The sequence below is a fragment of the Phalaenopsis equestris genome, unplaced genomic scaffold (assembly GCF_001263595.1).
Source record: "Phalaenopsis equestris unplaced genomic scaffold, ASM126359v1 Scaffold000154, whole genome shotgun sequence".
Taxonomy (NCBI): domain Eukaryota; kingdom Viridiplantae; phylum Streptophyta; class Magnoliopsida; order Asparagales; family Orchidaceae; genus Phalaenopsis; species Phalaenopsis equestris.
Genome location: NW_018164596.1, coordinates 181,002 through 196,673, shown reverse-complemented (window position 1 = coordinate 196,673; position 15,672 = coordinate 181,002).

Here is a 15,672-nt window from a genome sequence, read left to right as displayed (position 1 = left end):
AGCCCTTAGCTTTTGATTAAGACGGCAAAGACCAATATGTGGAGACTCAAAAATGAGTTCTCATTTATTGTCTTATGGTCCCAAGATGGCTATTCATGACATCCATGATCACCTTATCAAATTTTTCCCAAATTACCCAATTTCCCTAAATTTCTCAATTGTCCCGCAAATTCCCCAAAATACCCAATTTAACCCCAAATTCATATCCTAAATATTCCAATACCAAATTCAAATTGAATTTCACAAAACCCCAAATTAAAACCCAAATCTCAATTCCAATCCCAGAGCCCCCAATTTTGAGCCAAATATCCAAATCAAAAGCAAATTTCCACCATGTTAAAAAATTTACCAAATTTGGCCAAACCTAAAATCAATTTTCCTTAATCCATCCTAAAATCCCAAAAATCAATTCCATCATGAAAAATTCAAAAGCCCATAAATTAAGCCCAATTTCAATTATCATTCTAGCCCACATGACAAATTCCTTTTATCATTCTTAATCATACACTATGACACCCCACATCATGCATCAATGCTTATACCTATCCATTTTTTGTCCCATGGCATTCTCTCACAAAATCTTCAAAATCCCCATATTCTTTTCTCGTGAAAATCACCCATGGCCTCATTGCATGTATGAAATCACTCATCGGGCCATCCATAAGCATCACATGGCTCATGCACCCCAAAGTGCCAAAAGGAAGACTTTCTTCCACCTCTCACCAAAGTGGCTTAACCAAAATCTTAATCCCACCAAATGCATGTTTCCCATGCCAAATCAATCACCCAAGCCTCTATAAGTTGACCCAATAACCCTAGCCACCTTGGAAGTGACCCAAGTTCATTTCAAGGGGGGTTGAACACATGGTTAACCTAACCTGACCCAAACCCTTTCCTCATTTTGGAAAAATGCAATTTCCTATGTTTGGGCTAAATTGACTTCATATCTCCTTGCTTCTAACCTTTCACAGTGTGAAGGTGACTTTAACCGGTCGACCGGAAGCCCCTAGCCACTAAAAAGGACCTGGCTCACTCATATTGGACATTGGAGCCTCTCTTCCCTGCACCTAAGAACCACTTTGGCTACCCTAGCTTGCCCTGTTGACAGCCATAGCCTGGTTTATAAATAAACCACAACCTCTAAGCCAAAGAAGAGGAACACACAAGCCCTTGGCAAAGCCCTGCCAAATTGTTCCTAGACCTTCTTAGAACCTCACGAAGCCTATCCCCACCATTTTCAAGCCCTCAAACCGACCGCTGAGCATTAATTTTCAAGCTCAAATCTAAGGCATTTCTCATCCTTGGAATCAACCTCCACCAAACTTAAAATTGACCATCTCAAAAGCTTAACAGCACTTCAAAACCACTTCCTCAATCAATCAAAACACCATCATCTTGTGCTCTCTAACCTAGATCAAGACCAGATTTGATCCACCTCTTGACCTAGAACATCCTTATGCTCGATTACAGATTTAATTGAAGATTTGAGGTCATTCGTGGACTCAAGGCAAATCTCATAAACAAACCAAATTGAGGCCTCACCTCTTAGGCAAAGGTATAACCTTAAACTTCTCAGTTTTGCCTCAATTTGAACTTTTGTGAAGAAGATTTACATTTCATGCATATTTAGCCATATAGATGTGTTCGACTCAATTAGATGAATGTGTAGGGACAAACAACACTTAATTTAGTTGAGTATCTATCAAGATCTTAGATCTAGAAGTTGGACAGTTCTCGAGTTAGAGCGTGTTTGGGACAATGATTGGATGTTGTCCATTCACACGTGTATCAATCGGACGATGCATATCATGTCAGATGGATGAAGCGTACGCGAACCACCGGGGCCAAGTCAGCAACCTACGTGAAAGATGTGGCAATTCAGCGGGCAACGCGTGGGAGTTCAAAGAATACAAGGATGATGCGACGCTGAGTCAAATAAGTAGAAAAATAGGGTATTTTAGAATTACTTAATTGTATAAACTATAAAAAAATCATATTTTGGTGTAGAAAAATTACAAAATAAAAATAAAAATAAAAATACATCTGTGCTTAGTGAACAGAGGAGAATTTATTAAATAAAAAATAGGAATCTTTATTAAATATTTTATTTTAAATTAATTAAAAACTCCATAAGGGAAATTAATTATAATTAATTAAATGATTTTTTAAATTAAGTGAAATTTGAGGGTTTGTTTCTAATGACATGGAGAATCTTCCCTCATTTTTCAAGGTTGGAGAGCACCACTTGATCAGAAGCCCTAATTTTCTAGGATATTTACTATTATCTTAATTAAATAATTATAAAAAATAAATTAAAAATCAAAGAAATACGAAATCAAATTAGGAAGGTTCATTATGATCTAAGGACTCTAAGAAAAATAAAAATCAAAATTAGAGGATCAAAATGCAAAGTTTAAAAATTTTCTTATTTAAAATTAATAAAACTATCAAAAATTAGAAAAATATAAAGTAATTCAAAAATCACCAAAATAACCTAAATTGAAGATAATCATCTCAGGAAGCCTCTGTGAAAGTTTTAAAGCCACAAAAATTATTTTTGTTATAAAAATGTATTTTCCAAGAAAATAAGGATTTTAGTTTAAAATAATTAAAAAATTATGAAAAATAGTTTAGAGTGTTTCTTGAGACTAGAGGCACTTAAGGAAATTAAAATTTAGGTTAAAATAAAAAAAATTATTTTTAAGCTATTTTCTTTTTTTTTAAATTATAAAAAAATGATTAAAAATAATAAAAATACAAAAATATTCTAAAATATTAGAAACTTCACCACAACCATAGAGAACAATTAAAAAATGTGTTTATAAATTTTTTAAACTGTAAAAACATATTTTAAGTACTTAAATAATTTTTTCTATTTTTTTGAATTAAATAATCATAAAAAAATAAAAATAAATATTAAATAAATTTCTCTGAGTTCTCTAAGGTTCGAAATATTTATTAAAAATATAAAAATTAATTTTTGCAATAAAAGTATATTTTCTATTTACTTAGTCATTAAAAATTAATTAAAGATTATATAATTTAAAATATAATTCAAAAATTCAAAAAAATTATTCAATGTGGTCCTCAGATCTAGGTGAAGCTTCGAAAATTATTCTAAGGACAGAAAGATGCTTTGGTTAGTAAAATTAATTAATATTAAAAATTCCAAATTTTAAATTAAAATAATTATTAAAAACTAAATAAAAATGAAAAAAATATAAATTCTTCTTTGGTGTATAAATTCACCCATGAGTAGAGTAACAAAAAAGTTCTAAATTCACTTGAGTTAAATTGAGAAAATTATGAAGTAAAGAACCGTGGAGGAAAAATGATAATTATGGACTTTTGAACCATAATTAAAGCTTTAGATAAAAACAAGGGGTTAATGGGTGACATTAATGATAATTAACTCTTTGAAATGATTGAAAAACAAATGATTAAAGAGTAGTAACCAATTCATCCCATGTGCTACAACAGGGTAAAAGTGTAATTTTCTAAATTGTTGGCAATTGGAGGTCAGTCAAGTTTAGAAGATCTTAAGGTCAAGGGCTTAAGTTAGGAAGCAATAAGTCATTAATTTGAAGTCCCAAACTAATTGTTTAAACATAACTTAATCTGTTAATGAGAATTGAACACACTTCACTTTACTTTTTTTAAAATTACAAATTCACCCATGAGGTACCTAAGTGCTCAGTAGTGAACTAGGATTGATTTAAAATTACTTAATGAGGCTTAGAAAAGAAAAATAAGTAATCATAATCACCGTTGAAACAATACGATCTCAAGTTAAACTGAAAAGAAATGAAAGGTTATTTAATAATTAACGTTACCCTAACGGTTCTTACTCTTACAATTCATCAACATAAAATCAAAATGAATGATTAGTTATCCCTACTCATGGGATATTTAAAACATTAAAGTTCACCGAGCACAAACGAAAGCACCACACCTAAATCATAACTTAACCAGGGTTGATTAATTCAATGACATAAAAAGCTTAGGTGAACTTTAAATGATCTAAAAACTTCTAAAGAGGCTTAGAGTTATGCCCTAAACCCCTTTGTAAGTTCTGGACATTTTCAAGGACATCTTAACTTATTATAGTTTCTTGAAGAAAATCATTCTCAAAATCTTATAGATACCCATCAAGATATGATTCGAGATCAGTTAATTCACCAATTCCAATAAAATACCCCACACTACTTATCCTACATTTAAACCCAATGCACATTTAAACCCCCAATGCTCAAGGGTTTGAGTCTTGAATAAGGTATTCAAATCCTTGTGAGCAGCTAAAGATATTTGTTAATGCTACATATGGATCATTGGGCTAACGTGAGCCAGAGGTCTTGGTGGCGAAGGCGAAGACTACATCGCTTATGTGAGTTAAACAAGGATATGAAGTGGGATTCAGAATAGTGTCACCTTCCTCAAGGATCCTTTGGGAAAGGGGATAGGACCAATGATGCTATTCACCAACCCCTGGTAGGAGTTTTCTTTAGCTCTCTTAGGCTTCTGTTACTGCTAGCCTGATTAGAGTAATTAGGTTGTCGACTATAGTGTTTTACAAAACATATATAACACTATAAACCCAACAAAAAAATCCTTTTTTTTACATGATTACTTTTGAATGTTAAATAAATCTATTTTCATGAAAAATTAAAAGTTTTTTTTTTATGAAATCTTAACAATGTCCGCAGACTAATCACTTGGATCGAGGTTAGGAGTTTCTCTTCCTCAGGGTGCTAGGTTGGTGGCTTTTATCAAAGTTGGATAATACTACACACAGCCCAGCTCTGAGCGCCTACATTAATTAATGTCTTATACTTATTTCCGGTCTTCCATATGTGACATCGGGTTTTGTTTTACTCACTCGTGTTTTTCCGACGTCTTGTTTTTGGGTTCTTTTGTGCTAGGTTCTCCTCACAATTTGCTTAAAATTCCTGCACTTTATTAAATAATGTTTATGCTACTAACCCATGCAACTGCAACATGAGCACCAGGTACGCATCCCATAATTTATTTACTGCACTTTTACTACTTTATCTTATAGCATTTTCTTACCCAATGCATGTTTCACTTTACCTGCAAAACAAAACAGCAAAAAATACACTTGTGCAAATAATAATACACCTTTAAACCATTGAATGCACTTAGTCTACTCCTTTTGGGTTTACCAGGATCTCTCATATGAGGTAACTTACGGTTCTTAATGAGAATTCTCTGGTCTAAATAAGTTTAATCACTTGTTTAGACTAAGTAAATCCAAGAGAAAATAGATGTATCGGGATGACAGAACCGTAGGATCTTGACTGGTGTCACTTAACATAAATTAAAACCCCCCAAACGTTGAAAAATAAAATAAATGCATAGGACATAAACGATCGTAATTTATAACAGGCATAAATCTTAAAGTTGTTATATCGACGAGGAGCATTAGAGCAAGCCATGACAGAGGGAATGCAACAATCTACAACAACAAAACAAGTCTACATTAGGTAAATCATTCCTTATAATTAAACAAACAAAGCCTTAAAACTTTGAGGTAGCACTTTATCTTTTAGGCTTTTGTACATTATGCAATATAAGCCCTAACTCACCTTAAGTTTTGAGGTCATCGTTCGATACCCGACGTAAATCCTCACATATTCCAAATTATCTGCATAAACAAATATTATGCAAGTAAAGGCCCTATAATTAATAATTGGCAGGATTAAACATAAATAATTTAGCTTTAAAAATATAAAGCCCAATAATAGGATAGCTTGGGAATTCGCTGATGTTCACCTTTGTCCTGTGACATCCCCGAGTCTTCACTCATTTGATTTATAAAATAATTGTTCATACTTGGTCCTTCCCACTTGTTATTCCTTAAAAACCTAAACTTTAAATATATTGAGGATGAAACCCCTGATCTTTACCGAGAGTTTTTTTTTAAATGCCCTTGGATTTAATTAACTATAGTGGTTTGCCCTTATAAGAAACTTTAGAACCCAAGTAATATATACCTTATCTAACCCTTATATTAGATTGAGGAACTTATCAATTAACATATAAAAGGTTTGAAGACCAAACATATGTCATGACTTTCTTTAGTTTATATGATTGAGCCCACAGTCAAGCAATATGTCTATCTCTAGGAACAGTGTATTGCTTGTAGGGTTGTGTTTGAATGTTTAAACTACTGAATGTATGAGATCTTGTTAGTCTCATATTTCTAAAAAAAATTAAAATACCATTTTCTAAATCAAAATTATATGTATATTAAATAAAAAATTATTTCTAAAAGTTAAAGTGGCCAACATCAATTTCCCTATGGGATCAACATTCTGGACTCAAGTAGATCCCTATATTATGAAAGCAATACATGTACTTGCATAGGAACCCTGACACTTAGGTGGAAATTGTGAGTTAAATTAAATTATCATTAAAGTGTTGGTAGCTGATGGTCGTCAAGCTTTCTGGCAACGTTGTCGGGGAAGGAAGGAAGGAAGGAAAGAAACGTCGGTAAGAAAAAAAAAACTAAAGGATAATTTTAGTTGATTCTATAAGACATAGATTTGAAAATATTAGCAGTACTTAAAAAATTTTAGCTACTGTGTGTATTTTTATAAGAAAATCCAGAAATATCAAAATAATTTTTGAGTGCCTAATATCTATCTTATTAGTTAAACCATTAGAATTAAATGGGTAGTTCAGGAGTTGTAGACCTTGAACCCATCAATTTAGAGCTAGAGAAAACTGTTACGAGAATTAGAAAATAGAAAAGACTCCAAAATTTTGCTGTAGAAATGACATATCATCTTGTTAATGAGGATCCAATCATTGATCATAATTGATTAAATTCATTCAAGTATACAAACCCCTCCCGTAGCGACCAATAATTTAGATGGTACAAAATAATCAATTTGATGGATCTCCATCTGAAGACACAAACATACACTTAGCGAGTTTCCTAGAAATTTATGCTACATTCAGATATGATAGTATTTCTAATGATGCAGTTACACTTAGAAATTTTTATTTTTCCCTGAGGGATAAAGCTAAGATTTGGCTCAATTCATTAGCACTAGGTTCAATCAATACATGGGGAATTCTAGCACATAAATTTCTAGCTAATTATTTTCCACCATCTAAAACTGCCAAGTTGCGGAATGATATCACTTCATTCTGTCAGCAAGATAGGGAATCAATTTATGGGGTTTGGGAATGATTTAAGAAACTTTTTAGGAAGTGTCCACATCATGTATTGTCTGATTAGCTTATTATTCAAACCTTCTATTACAAATTAGTTGGATGTTTAAGAGAAATCATTAACGTTGCCGCTGGAGCTTCGCTTATGTGGAAATCATTTGAGGAGGCTTATTCTCATATAGAAGGGATGGCCACCAATAACTTTCAAAGGCCCTTCAAAAGAGTAAACCCCAAGAAAGTAGCAAATATTCATGAAATTGATGTGTTGACTATTTTAAATTCTCAAGTAGTAGCTCTTACAAGAAATTTAAACCATTATGGAATGAGTCAACCTCAAGGACCTGCATTCATTGAGGAAAATTCATTTGGACAGTTGATTGATACTAACTCTTTTGAAACTATCCAAGCAATAAAAATCACTCAAATAACCCATATTCCAATTATTACAACCCAAGCTGGAAGAATCATCACAACTTTAACTGGAATAACAATTATAGAAGAGGAAACCAACCGTGAGGAAATAATCAAGCTAATCATAATGGTAATTGGAATAACCGGGGTAATTCTAACATCAAACATTCTTTTCCTCTTGAATTTAACTCCAACCCACAACTTAAGGAGAAGAAGTTATCGTTAGAAGAGCTTGTTTCTCAAATGGGGAGTCGGCTACAAAGCCAAGGGGCTGCAATTAGGATTATAGAAAACTAACTAGGGCAAATTGCCAACTCACTCAGCAATCATCCTCAAGGGATTCTTTTAGTAGCACCGAGGTAAATCCTAAGAAGAAGAATAGCGAGCAATTGAAAGCAATAAAATTAAGGAGGAAAGATAATTGGAGGATATGTTTTAAAAGAACGTTGAGTTAATAAAAGTGAAAGAGGAAACCAAAAGACCTCTGGAAGAAATTCCTAAGTAAACTCAAAAACCTAGGGAGAATCCGACCCAAAATTTAGGAGACCTTGAACTATCTTACAAGGATCTTTCTTTTAAGTTTAAAGGAAGACATTAATATGAAAATAGCAAAAATCATTGGGACTAAATTGGAGCGAAACATAACCAAATGGAGCAAAGGTGTTGATCATGGTCTGGCGCCAAGGTGTTACAGTAGAGCACCTTAGAGCCAGGTTCTGGGTTCCTAGGTGTTGTAGTTCAAACAGTTACTTTTTGCACAACTCATGGAGCTATTTTATGGGTGTTGATAATTCAAACAGAGAGTTTTGGCAATTTTTAGAGTAGAGAAGAAGTTCTATGTTCTGAAATTCTTCAAGGACAGTAGGCTGGAGTAGGAACTCTTATTTTGGAGAGATTTGAGAGAGGAATTTCAGAGAATCTATAAGGTGCTTACAACAACATTTTTTTGTAGCATTATGGAAAACATTGTTCTGTAGAATTTGCTTCTCTTTTCAGAGGGCAAAAGCTAAGTATCGTGTGTAATCTTATTTAATTATTGTTGTAAACACATATTTGGTTAATTTTCTTGGATTGAATAAAGATTTCTTTAGTATTTATCATGTGTAGTAAGTAAATTTCATATATATTTCTCTTGTGAAAGATAGGTTAGATTTGTAGAATTGTGAATGCTTTGAATTGATCTTTATTTTCATGTGATGAGTATATCTCTAAACTTAATTTATATGTTGTACTGGCCATACAATTTGTTAAAATTTGTTGTAGCTCATTCGGACTCGAAAGAGCAGTGGAAAAAAAACATAGAATATTCACATTGTGCGAATGACTATGAAAGATGAGACATGAGATAATGTAACTTAGGGAAATGCGTATTGATATAGTTTGAATTAGGAGTTTCACGGGTGACAGACAGAAACAGTTACCTAAATTTTAATCATACTCATTTATGCACTCGAAAGAGGGTAAATGAGTCTTATGCTCCTGTTGTCACTACGACATTATAATTCTTAGTATTAACAGCTATAATCTACCTAGAAAATCACAAGGGGGAAGTACATTTATCAGTCTTGAATTTCACCTGTTTAATTGATCTAGGCAAGGTTAACTTAGGGTTAGAAATATACTTAGGAGTAGTTGTTAGAAAAACCATATTTACGATCTTCCAAACTAGGACCTGAAAGTAGTAGACCCTTAGGTTGTTATTACTACAAAGCCTCTACCACCTTCTCTGTAGGATCAACATTTTGAACTCAAGTAGATTCCTATATTACGAAAGAGATACGTGCACTTGCGTAAGAACCTTGTCACTTAGGTGAAGATTGTGAGTTAAATTAATTTATCATTAAAGTCTTGGTAGTTGTTGAGGCCTTCATTTTTGACCTCCAACGCGATGCAAACACCGCGAAGAAACAAAGAAAATATCTTTTGGATGAGGTCGGTGGCTGAACATCACATCCACCACAAAGTCATTGAGGGAGAAATTTTGAACGCAATAAACCAATAGTAGTAAGAGCGACATCTCGCATTTGGTATGTAAATTGTCAACTAGAGCTCTAACGGGCTTTCAACTCTGATTTATGCATTAATCGTGCCCTCATCTCATCTCTTTCTCACGAAGTATTCATTCCTCCCTCTATCAAGGAGATTATTGGAATCACTGGTGCCGAACATAATCGCTTTGTCTTTAAAAATAGCTTTAAAAGAGAGAATATCCAAACATAAAGTTTTGGTTACGTATCAAAATTGTAAAATGCCACTTTTTTAAAATTCTTTCTAAAACAGATTTCCTTGACAAGCAAAGCATTCGCAAACGTACTCTCAGTCTTTGAAATTGCCTCACCAACTGGTTATACGACACATTGAAATAAAGTTGGTATGTGTCTGTCAGAATTGAATGAGAAAATGGAAAATAGAAAATGTAACATGGAAAATGTTGTCGTAAAATAACTGACGAATTTGTAATTTTAATTAGAAAATATTGCCAAGACACTAGATATTATGAGCTTAATTCTACATCAGATATTTGAAAAATATGTACGTGTACTATAGAATTCAGATTTGACCTAAGGGACTTGCTGAAAAATCGTAATGGTAGGAATCAGAAAGGAGAGAAAGAAAAGAGAGGAAGAGGGAGAAAGCAAAGGGATGCATAACGACTTACACCTCTGGGGAAAAACATGGTATTCCTAAGCTCTTGTGTCCCTTTTTATATATCGAAAGTGAATGTTTCAAGAAAAATGTGCAAGAGACTCCCTACATAAGAAGGGTCTGGAGAGAAGACCCAAAAACTCTTAATAAATGACATTGCCCCTTTATTTATAGGAGATAAAGGGACAAAAAAATAACAGTAAATGTTCTTCCCTTGCTTTGGAAAGGTTATACAGGATATTTTGCTCTTTTGCATATCTAGATCTTTTGCTCTGCAGGTCTTTAGGTCGGCCAACTGAGCTAATTTTAGTCGGCTTTTGTTCGGGCACCGGTTGGCCTTTGAATGGGAAGCCAGTCGATTCTTGAGTGAAATGGATGGTTGACTTTTGGGTGGCCCGTCAACTTGCTTGATAATTATTTCTTGGTGATCTTTGAGAGAGCTTTTGAGAAAACTTTGTGTTGATACTTGTTAGATTGTTGGAGATAATAAAACTTTGTCCAATCATTCCATTCAGAGTGGTCAGTGTGGATGTTTGTCTCATATTGGTTTAGGTGGTCATTCAGTCAATAGAGTTGGCAATTAGTTGGTTGGATTCATGAGGCCTTGTGGTTTCTCATTAGAAGGATCCTTCTTCATACTCCGTTGATCTTGGACCATTGAATTATATTAAGATTCATGCTGACTTATTTTTTGTATACATATTTAGTTCACTGATTCTCTTACTTCTTAATAACGATAGCTGCGATAAAAAAAAGAAAATTTTAAAGCAACAAATGATTCTTAACAATCACAACTCAAAGCAATGATTAAACTCTTTGGGTTTTAGTGGCATGACCCTTATAAATAAGGTGTAATTGATGGATCTCAACATTCTACGTTTGTTCTTCCTTGTATATGCCCGACTTTTGAAGACATCCTTATAGATAAATATATTAGATCATTTGTTCAAACTCATTGATTGGAAGAAGATGCTAGCCGCACTTAAGGTTAAAAATAGTGCTTCCTATAGGGTGAACCGAGGAAGAAGTGGGAGAAGAAACTTACTAAGAAGTTGAAGATGTCTAAGAGGATCGAGCAGAAGGAATAGTCAGATTTGATCCGAGAGGTTCCAGAGAAGAGTTGTCACAATGATGGGGAAGAGTTTGGTAGTTAGGAGGTGAGCTATCCGCTATTGGGTTCGTCAACTAAGGCTTCTATTATGGTTTAAAGTCAGTCAGAAAATGTTTGTGCTCCTTAACTGATTGGAAAACAAGAAACCAACAATAGTAAGCAGAAGATCGGGATGAAAGGACCTCTCTGTAATCTCCAACCACTAAATGGGGGTAGACTATCAGCTACTGGTTCTGAGACAGAGAGGATTTTGAGTACAAAAGTTATCTTTCCTAAGGGTTTTTTTAGTTTTTTTAAATATTTTAATTTTCTTTATAACTTGTCTCTTGAAACATATGTTTGAATCGAGGGCTTTCCTCTTATTGGTGTTGGATTTGATTCAACTATGGCATCACCTCCTCCAAATTAATTGTCAGCCAAGAGCAATGGGAACATAGTTAAACGCCTGGTAGGCTCTGTTGGAATCCATAAGAAAGTGGCTGAGGGACCCAGAATGTCCCCAAAGATGTTGACCAACTGCTTGGAAGAAGTGGATGTCACTCTGACTTGGATGGATAAGGCTCGGCAAGAGGAGCATCTCTCCGAGGTGCAGATTCAACCGAAGGAAGTTTGAGAGAAGACATCTACTCTTCATTGGGAAGTATCTGAATTTCAAGTGGATGCTTATGTATAAAGAGCACACTTTGAGGCAGACCAAAAATTCAATTCAACCTTGGTGGGCAAATGTTATGTTGGAGGTTCGTTAGGTAGGTCTTGTCTCAATTAAGATAGTTGAAGACCAATTTGTACAATACATTATTTCGTACTAAAGACTGAAGGTATCTTTTAAAATTTTAAAAATCAATTTTATTTTATCTTCTTTTCAATTCTTATTTTGAAATGAGAATTTTCTCACAACATTTTTTGTCTGATGATTCTTAATTCACAGTATCCTTATAAAGTGGAGTTGAATGTGTTCATATTGTACTTGTGTTTTCTTTTCCTTTATCTTTATGCATCTAGTTTCTTTTCGATTAGGTTTTTTTTTCCATCTTTTGATGTCTACGAAATGAACTCCACAAAAATTTGGATTGTTGGGGTGATTGGGTGGTTGGTTGTGTCTCATTTAGAGATAGCCTTTATGAAGGAAGCTTTCAATTTTTACCCAACCATCAAGTTCTGGGCCAGTCATTAGGACAAAAGGGATACTGATATGTTTAGAAAACAGGCATCGGTTGAGGTATGGTCAGTTAGTGGTTTTTTTATTATGGGGGGCACCATATACTTCAAAAAGTTCTATCTAAATGATTATTTTTCTTGGTTTTTTTAGCATCTTGGTGTCCCCAGCTTGTCGGTTTATTTGTCGTCATATAATTCCCCCATTCAAAAAATTCTCCCTCATGAATCATACTAATCATGCAGATGATTCAAAGAGGAGATGAATTGAATAGAAAATGGACATATAACAACGAATAGACAATTAATGAAAAAAAAAAAGAAAAGAGACAGATGACTTATATATGGGTAATCCTCATGTGATGGGTTAAGAGAGTACGTTCAAACAGGATCGAATCAAAATACCTCAAAACATGAAATCCATAAAGAGAATCATTATATAAGCCACATATAACTAGAGAACCAAAAAGAATATTTTTTTGGGGTCAAAAGTCTCCTAGAGGGACATGTTCCTTTTGGTTAATTACATTTTGAGGGATACCTAATAATACTCTCGATAAAAGGATTTCACTTTATTATCATGAACCTGGGCATAAATTATCAAAGGTAGGTTATTTCGTTTGGGATGGTCCAGATGCTTCAAAACTTGCACTAAGTGATCCCCTTTTCATTTATATACTTCTGATTCTGACTCCACTGCTAAGAACTAGATGTAAGTTTCCTGAAAACGGAAGCCAAAAACTTAGAATCTATCTAGTAGTACTACGATGTATGTCTAGATAGATTCTCAATTCAATTTATTTATATTTCTTTCTTTACAATGGTGCCAAATACTTGACTCCAAGGCAAGTAAGAGTGCAACTGTTATATTTAAATATTGTGATACTACACAAGTATATATATATATTGTTATAAAGTAATATAGAACTTTTTTATTAAGCCCCGAAATATCAAACCCACAGGGAGAACTACAAACCCTCAAGAAGAAATTAAATAACAAACTCTACTTTGAAAAAGAGTTTTACTAAAACTATAGATACTATGGTAGGAATGAAAGATTGAACTTTTTTGTAATTTTGATAATTAAAAATAAAGTAAACAACTAAATAAATTTAACTAGATTTTTTGAAAGATGAAAGCAATACAAATAAAATATCTTTTTTCTTATCATGAATCAGTAACAAGTATAAGAATTTTATTGTGAAAGTATTTAAATTTTTTTGTGTCAAATAGGATTAATATTAATCTTTACCTTTACTAGAGATGTTATAAAGAACATTGTTTAATCTGAAGTTTGAATAGTCCTGAAGACGAGCTAGGTATGGAAGATATTAGCTCTCACTGTAGAGTTGCCTCTTCTCCCTCCACTTGGGGGCTACCCTTTTGTATCAAGACCTAAAATAATAGACCGAATTGGTGGCTTTAGTCTATCACTGGTGGCTTTAGTGAATTGGTGGCTTTAGTCTATCACTCTAAAGTCCTCTAAATCTACACCCTTCAAAGTTTATTTCCCTATTTATTTGCACTCAACCATATGAATTACATTCTCATCCATACAATCTCATGTGATTCTACCATTAGCTGACTGAGATAAGTATTATTACGGATCTTACATGTTCTAACAATAAATATTAATATCTCAATTGGCCAAATCAAGAAGTAAATGAAGTACAATAATTAAATCATCACAACTTATTCTTGCATTATAAATCAATTCACACAACTTTCATCCAACACTTAATTACTTATCTTTTCAAGGAAAAATATAAACAAAACTACTAAGAATTCATGGAGAAAACACAATAATAATTAAGTTTAAAAGTAGAAATCATGTAAAAACACAAGAATTCTAAATTAAAACCAAATGCCTCCCTAGGTCGCCCAACCCTAGATGATTAAAATCTCTCTATTTCACTGACAAATTATAATGGATTCTTACTTAGAACTATCTAATCACTTTCTCCTTCACTAGGAATGAGAAAAGTGAGAAGAATCCCTAAATAACATCCTACCACTCCTTACTTTCTTCTCTCTATAAGTGCCCTAAGTCTTCTATCTCAATTCAATCCAAGTCCTCCTTTTTATAATTTTTTCTAAAGTGTACTTTGGTGTCTCTTCAAAATGTGTCCACAAAATGTGTCCACAATCAAAATGTGTCCACAATCAATGAATCTTCCAAGAGTTACCTCTTTTCAAGAGCCATTTCAATGTATTTTTGTGCCCATTAACTGTAATTCATGATTTCACCAAGAGTTGCTTCAAACAACCCTTCAAAATTCGTCTAAAATTCCTTAAATTTTCATCATAACTACCTGGCGCGTAAGCGCAAGGTATTCAATGCTTAACCGCGACCTTCTCTATCTCCTTGTGCTTAGGCATTAGTCCTGGGCGCTTAGGCGTCACAGTTCATTTTCACACCTTTATTTTTGCTCCAAATTTGATCCTTTTTCACTTCTTTCACATATTTTATCCATTTAATTTTAACTTACAGAAAAACACACAAATAGATTTCATTAAAGCTCAATATCCTCAAAAATAGGTATTAAAATGTGTACATAAATGTTATATATATTAGGTGTATTAAAATCTCCCAGACTTAAAAATTTACTTGTTCTCAAGTAACACTCCAATCTTTCAAAACTAGAATAAGCCGATTATGCAAATGGTTTCTTTAGGATATTCTAAAATTTTGTTCTAGAAATATAATTTTCCAATTTAGAATCGACTTTAGTAAATGAGACCAACTTAGAGTTTAGAAATATTTAATGTGAAGAAGTATGAAAATATGAGTTCTTATCTAGTTCAAAAATACTTGTAGATTTATTTTTAGTAATTTATTATTTAATTAAATAATTAGTGATCAGCGTATAACATGGAAGATACATGAAAGGATTTTAAAAATTGATGGTGAGTATGTAAGATTGCAAGTTAGACATTAGACCTTCCTTTTCAACTAACTTGCCTTGTTTCTTATTGTAATCCCTTGCCTTGCTCTTTTATTTGCTCATGGTTTGGTGAAGGGGAGAGGATGGAGTCTGTTTTCTGGATTGGAGAAAAGAATGGATTTTGTTTTAGCTCGGAGAGGAGAGGGGGATATGTGAAATTCTATAAGGGAATGAGGAATGGAATTGAGGGAGAATGAGAGTCAAGAT